This window comes from Fukomys damarensis, unplaced genomic scaffold (assembly GCF_012274545.1).
Source record: "Fukomys damarensis isolate Sample0158 unplaced genomic scaffold, DMR_v1.0_HiC HiC_scaffold_6, whole genome shotgun sequence".
Taxonomy (NCBI): Eukaryota; Metazoa; Chordata; class Mammalia; order Rodentia; family Bathyergidae; genus Fukomys; species Fukomys damarensis.
In genome coordinates, this window is record NW_022900918.1 from 21,694,109 (window position 1) to 21,700,179 (window position 6,071).

The following is a 6,071-nucleotide window of genomic DNA, read 5'->3' on the forward strand; positions in this document are numbered from 1 at the left end:
GTTAAAATATATAATTATATACACAAATACATATAATTAAAATATACAAGAACAGATATATCTTGACCTGGTGGGAGAAAGGATGAAATGATGAAAGGAAATATAAAATAAATATAGAGGATGTGATCATAAATAGTAGAAACTTGACCAATGATGATGTAGTTACGGGATCATCAAGTAAATATTTTTATGTGTTGGGAAATTAATAAACACAGAAATTGGAAATACTAGAACTTGAAGGCATAAAATTAAGAAATCATTAGATAAGATTATATGATATTAGTCTCAAGAAGAAAACATGATTTAGCAGCAATAGGGCTCAATATTTAATATAGAAAAGAGGATAGCAGTAATACCAGTGAAAAATCTTAAAATATGTGCCATCTAAGTTAGAGAAAGAGAGGAAAGATGGGAAAGTTTTAAAATTGAGATAATATCAAGTCACTGATTGCAAATGTTCTTGATTGCATACCTTCTCCCAGCTCTTTGTATCTCCTTCACTTAAGGAATCTCACGCTTACCAACCAGCTGGCCTCCTACTCAAGAGGAAATGATGAGATTGTGAGACTTTTTCTGCGCACCTTTTATTCCCTGACGTCCTGCTACCAATTTTATCACCTCTTGATGAGTCCCACAGCTCTGTTCTCCCTCCCACTCACCTAATGCAGCTCCTTTTCCGCTTCAGCACAGCCTACTGTGTTAAAATTGCATCTTGAAACAATATGCTGGAACAAAATACCCAAGTGAAGGTAAGACCAGTGTTCTGTCCTCCCTGATTTTTAAGTTTACCTTGATCATTGCCACTCTCTGTCTCCAGCTATCATCTTACCTGTTTTTGTGTGTTTGTTTTATTTTGTAAGGCAGGGTCTCGCTGTGTAGTGCAGGCTGGCCTCAAACTCACAGCCATCCTCCTGCATCCAGCCTCCCGAGTGTGGGATTGCGAGCATGCACCACCATAGCCAGCCCAACTATCACTTTAGAAATGGTATTTTGGTTATATATACATGAGATAAATATTTTACCAATTTCTCCATTGAAATGGATTAGAAAGGTTAGGGCACATTTCAGAAGTAATTCCCTAGGTGTTGTGTATGGCGTGAACTAATTCGGGGAAGAGTGAAAGTGAGGAGCTGGTCTGTGTACACTTTGCTAATTCACTGTTGAGTCACTGACAGTCAAGAAAAAATGGTGAGTACAGTATAATAAAACATTTTGAAAGAGAGGGAGGGAGGAACACAGGAAGTGGAAAGTAGACAGGTAGACAAAGTGGATTACATAATTTACTACGTGTATTTAAAACTGTATCTTTAGTTGTCTCCCCCTGCTTCCCTTTTCTCTCCCTCCCTTGCTCCCCTCTCCTTTCTTTCTTTCATGCCTTTTTTTTTTCTTTCTATCTTTTGTTGAGTTGGGTGGTTAAACTCAGAGCCTTGGACATGCTGAGGAAATTCTCTAAGCAGAGCTGTCTCCAGCCCTAGTTATGTTTGTTAATCTCTTACTGTGTGGGACAGATAAGATAGTTTACTAACCTCACGGGGCTTGGATTAAACCAGAAGGACTAGAAAATAACAATTTTGGGTGTGTCTGGATGTGTCAGGAGGTCTTTCTCGAAGATCCAGGCGCAACTCTGTGACCTTACAAACGATTTACAGTCTGACAGCCTTTCTTTGGAATGTTTCTGCCTCCTGCTTTCCGGTTGCCATGAACCAAGGAGCTTTACTCTGTCACACCCTTCCGTCATTAGATTTCTGCCTTGGTGTCAGTCTACAGGGAAGGGCTTATTGTGCTCTGCTTATATTTGTATTATATTAAACAGCATGACGAACTTGTGTTTATTTGGGGATAAAGACTAGTTTAAGGTGATGTACTGGGTTATGAAGTTGGAGGGGGGTTCATTAAAGTAGATCGTCAACCCCTTCAGATTGATAGCCACCCAGAGGAATAGCTCAGCACACTTCCAAGTGTGTCTGTGAGGTCATATAGGCCTGTGGGTATTTCACATGTTCTATGACTCCTTTCTTTCCTGCTGCTGTTGTACTGTCCTGCCTTCTGGCCAACAAGACCTAAGCATTTTTGCCCTACCGTAATCTTCTGCAGTGATGTATTTGTTTTGTCTGAATACTCTGTAACTCTGAGCCAGAAGAATCTGTCTTTATTTAATTGATGGGTGTGCGGTATTGTGTTCTGGTTATAGGAAAACGAATATTTTCTTCTGAATTTATAAAGTAGCTATCCTGGGTAAATGTACATGTGAATAAAAGCAGAGTATGTATAGATTTCAGAATTCTCCACGGTATCAGCTGTTCACTTAGACATCTTTAACATGTTCCCCATGAATAAAAGGTAGCGACTGAATTTCTCATGCTTTTCCTTAAGAATTCATATAAAAATATTACTGTAAGGCCACATTATTTTTCTATATGAAGATAGTTTTCATAGATTTATTTATCATGACTAAATTACTAAATTCTTACTGGTTATCAAAGTACCCGTTGATGAGCATTATCATACACTCTGCAACAGCTGGGTCTCGTTTATACAGAATATAATTTTACTTCTCAAATTTTTCTCTTCTTCCTCTGGCTGATTGATGTCAGACTGTTTCATAAAGACAACTCCTCATGTATATCGATCTAGTAGAGGATGCTTATTTTTCACTGTTCCTACTATTAGTGGACCAAAATATAGAAAAGATACACCATATGATCTGCACTCCTACTGCAAATAAGGAAGTAAATTAAGCAAATTCTCGTGCCTCCTCTGTAAAAATCCCCATCTTTGTAGCTCTCTGTAAAAATCCCCGTCTTTGTATCTCTCATCTTTAAAAGCTGACATCCACTGATGCACTTCTTGGTCTGATCTGTTGGCAACCTCTTACAAAGCATTTCCAAAGACACTTATTTTTTCCTCATCTTCCTCGTCTCCAAGTCTTCTCTCCTAATTACTGTCCATGTGACTTTCCATAAACCGGCATCTCAGTTCCTGGGGGTCTTCTCATTACTTATCCATTCGTCCTTACATTAAACTTTCACACCTGAAGTCTCACTCTTACATGAGGATATTTCACCTCCATCAGCCTCAATTTTATGCTGTACCTTCTAATCATAAACTAATGTATTTTTAGTTTAATGTCTCTCTAACCTTGATAATTCTCATATTCCTTTAGGATCAGTACTTCCTGCACCCTACCATGCTTACATCACTTCTGGGTAAATTCATGGTGAACATTCCATTGTTTAAAGTTTGTAACACTTTATTCTTTCCGGGACTGTTATACATCTCCAAGCTACTCTGATTCCTTTGCTGCTTATTATACTCATGCTGCATTAGTGCAAGTGCAGATGATTCATTCCCTATCATAGTGCACCTCTCTCTAGTATCTGCTCCTGTGACATTAAACACATGTTCTAGAAAAAAGAACATGCTGGTTGGTCTCAACTTACATTTACATCACTGTCTTTAATTGGGAACAGCCTGGTGCTAGCAATCATATCCTCCCTTTATCCGTTTACTGGCTCACTGTCTTCTGTGATTATTTTTCAAACATCCTTCTCCCCTTTTAAGGTTCCAAATAACTTCTGTTCTCATTTTTGGCTGAAGACATTGAATGCTTTTATTGTGGTAAAAATATCACATATTAACAATATTAAAATATTTAAGGGTAAAGTTCATTAGTGTTGAGTGTATTTAAATGTTTGTGAGACACATGTCCAGAAGTTTTGACTGACTTGTGTAAGTTTCTGTGCTAACTTGGTGTAATTGGTACATTTTCCCATATCTCTGCATTTTCACTATGTATTGAATTTGGGCAGTACACATGAGCTCCTCAAAAGTAGAAATAGTTAACACTCTCAGTGGTATTTTACTTTGACCCCTACTTTCATATTCAAGACCATTCAATGCATAACTATCTTTTTTAATCTCTCTACTTGATCATTTCCCATCAATACATAGGCATATTTTTTTCTAATCTTAAATATGATTTTCCTGACCATATTTTCTGTCTTCAGCCACTACTCTGTTTCTCTTATTTATTACAAGCATCCTAGAATTCTTGTGTACAATCTTCCTCCAAATTTATTACTTCCTATTCTCTATTATGGATTATAAGCATTTTTTTACTGCTACTGCTATGCAGGAACTATTCTTGTAATATCAGCAATGTTGCTAAATTAAAAGTTCATTTATCAGTCCTCACTTGCATTAATTCTTTGTAACATTTGCAACAATCCACTAATCTTATCTAAATATACATCTCTTTATAGGTTTCCAGAAAATATACTTTCTAATATTCTTTCTTTTTCATTGACTTTTTCTGGAAGGTAATATTACTTGTTGTTACTAATCTCCCAGCCCATTTAATACTGGATGTGGTGCAGTTCAGTCTCTCTCTCTCTCTCTGTTCAGTCTCTCTCCCTCCCTCTCCCCCCCTTACTTTTTCTGGTACCAGGGATCAAACTCTGGACCTTGCCCTTATGAAGGAGCCTCAGTGCCACTAAGCTAAATTCCCAACCTGGTCTCAGTCTCTTTTATAACCCTTGAGCTCCAGACTTTATCTGCTGATTTTACATGTATTTTTGATGCCTAATCCATATTTCAATATTTATATGAAGACAACATTATGATATACTACTCCACGTTCATATCTGCTACTTCTACTTTCTTTACAATTTCAGTTAACAATGACTCTATTCTTTGCCATTAAACCAAAGTTTGAATCTTTCTTTGTGCCCCTTGTCTTATGAGTTCAATCTGAACATCCCATATTTTGTTTTCAGAACACACCATATCCTAATCTGTCTCACCCAGTACACTCTCATCCTATGCTTTCCAATTGGCACCAGCCAGTAGAAGTTTCCTAAGTCATGGAAAAGTCCTATGTGTATATTGTCTATAATATAGCTATTGAACATTTGAAATGTGCTAATGTCATTATGATGTTTGATTTTATTTATTTTTTTGGTACTGGGGATCAAACTCGGGTCCTTGCACTTGTGAGGCAGGCAGAAGAACAACTGAGCCAAATCCCCAGTCCTAATGTTTGATTTTAAATTAATTTAAACTACTTTAAATGTTCACATATACCTAAATCCTACAAAGCAGATCTAAGCATCCATGCTGGAGGGCTCGCAGGCTATTTTAAACACAACTTACCAATATATTTTATGTATAATAAAATGCATTCTTTTCAATTATTCAAGGCACTGGAACTAATAATTGTATCCCACAGTGATCCTATCCTTCTAAGTGAGTTTTAGAGTTTTCCCATTGCCCAAAGATAGTCCTCACAATATTTGCTGTCACGCCTAGCACAGCCCCAGGTGCCCATGACCTACTGTCTGTATTCATATGTTAGCCTTTTGTGTGTTTCATATAAAATGAATTACACTGTGCATATTATGTGCTTGACTTCTTTTTTTTTTTTTGTATATTGAGGATATTCCATTACGTGCTACAGATTATTAACTAATTTGTTTTAAATAATCCATTATGTTACATTTTGTCTTTCCATTCACCAATTCATGGGTATTTTGTTGTTTCCACATTTTGGGTACTGTGAACAAGGTTTCTGTGAACATCCACATATAAAACTTTATGCAGGCATGTTTTATACCTCTTAGGTGAAGACCTAGAGTTGTAATTGCTGTGTTGTATGCAGTTTTATGCTTAATTCTTTAAGAAACTGAAAATTTATGATGATTGCTGTACCATTTTACATTCCCACCAGCAATCAAAAAGGTTCCTCTTTTTCTGTATCTTCCTCAGCATCTCTTTTGTCTTTCTTAATTACTGTGGCCATTCTGGTGTTTACACCAAGATATCTTATTTGCATTTCACTATCAGTTAACAATATTAAATATTTTCCTGTGTCCTTATTAGTGATCTATGTATCTTCACTGATGAAACGTCTGTTAATCTCGTGTGAACATTTTTTATCACACTGCCTGCCTTGTTACTGAGATGTAAAAGATATTTTATTAGATATGTGTTTAACAAAATTTTACATCTTTACTTTTTTTGCCTGTGTCTTTTTCATTTTATCTTCTCAGGAAAACTTTCTCTGGGCTTCATAT

General features: G+C 36.5%; 1 long non-coding RNA gene across 1 annotated transcript in view; it reads right to left on the minus strand.

The window, feature by feature from the left end:
• LOC104869979 overlaps positions 1-1,656 on the minus strand; it is a 4,891-nt gene extending 3,235 nt beyond the window's left edge. Inside the window, exons 1-3 of the long non-coding RNA XR_782414.2 lie at positions 1,527-1,656; positions 660-725; positions 473-536 (exon numbers count right to left, since the gene is read on the minus strand). This is a non-coding gene — a long non-coding RNA (uncharacterized LOC104869979). The remainder of the gene's footprint in view (positions 1-472; positions 537-659; positions 726-1,526) is intronic.
• Between the last annotated feature and the right edge of the window lie 4,415 nt (positions 1,657-6,071).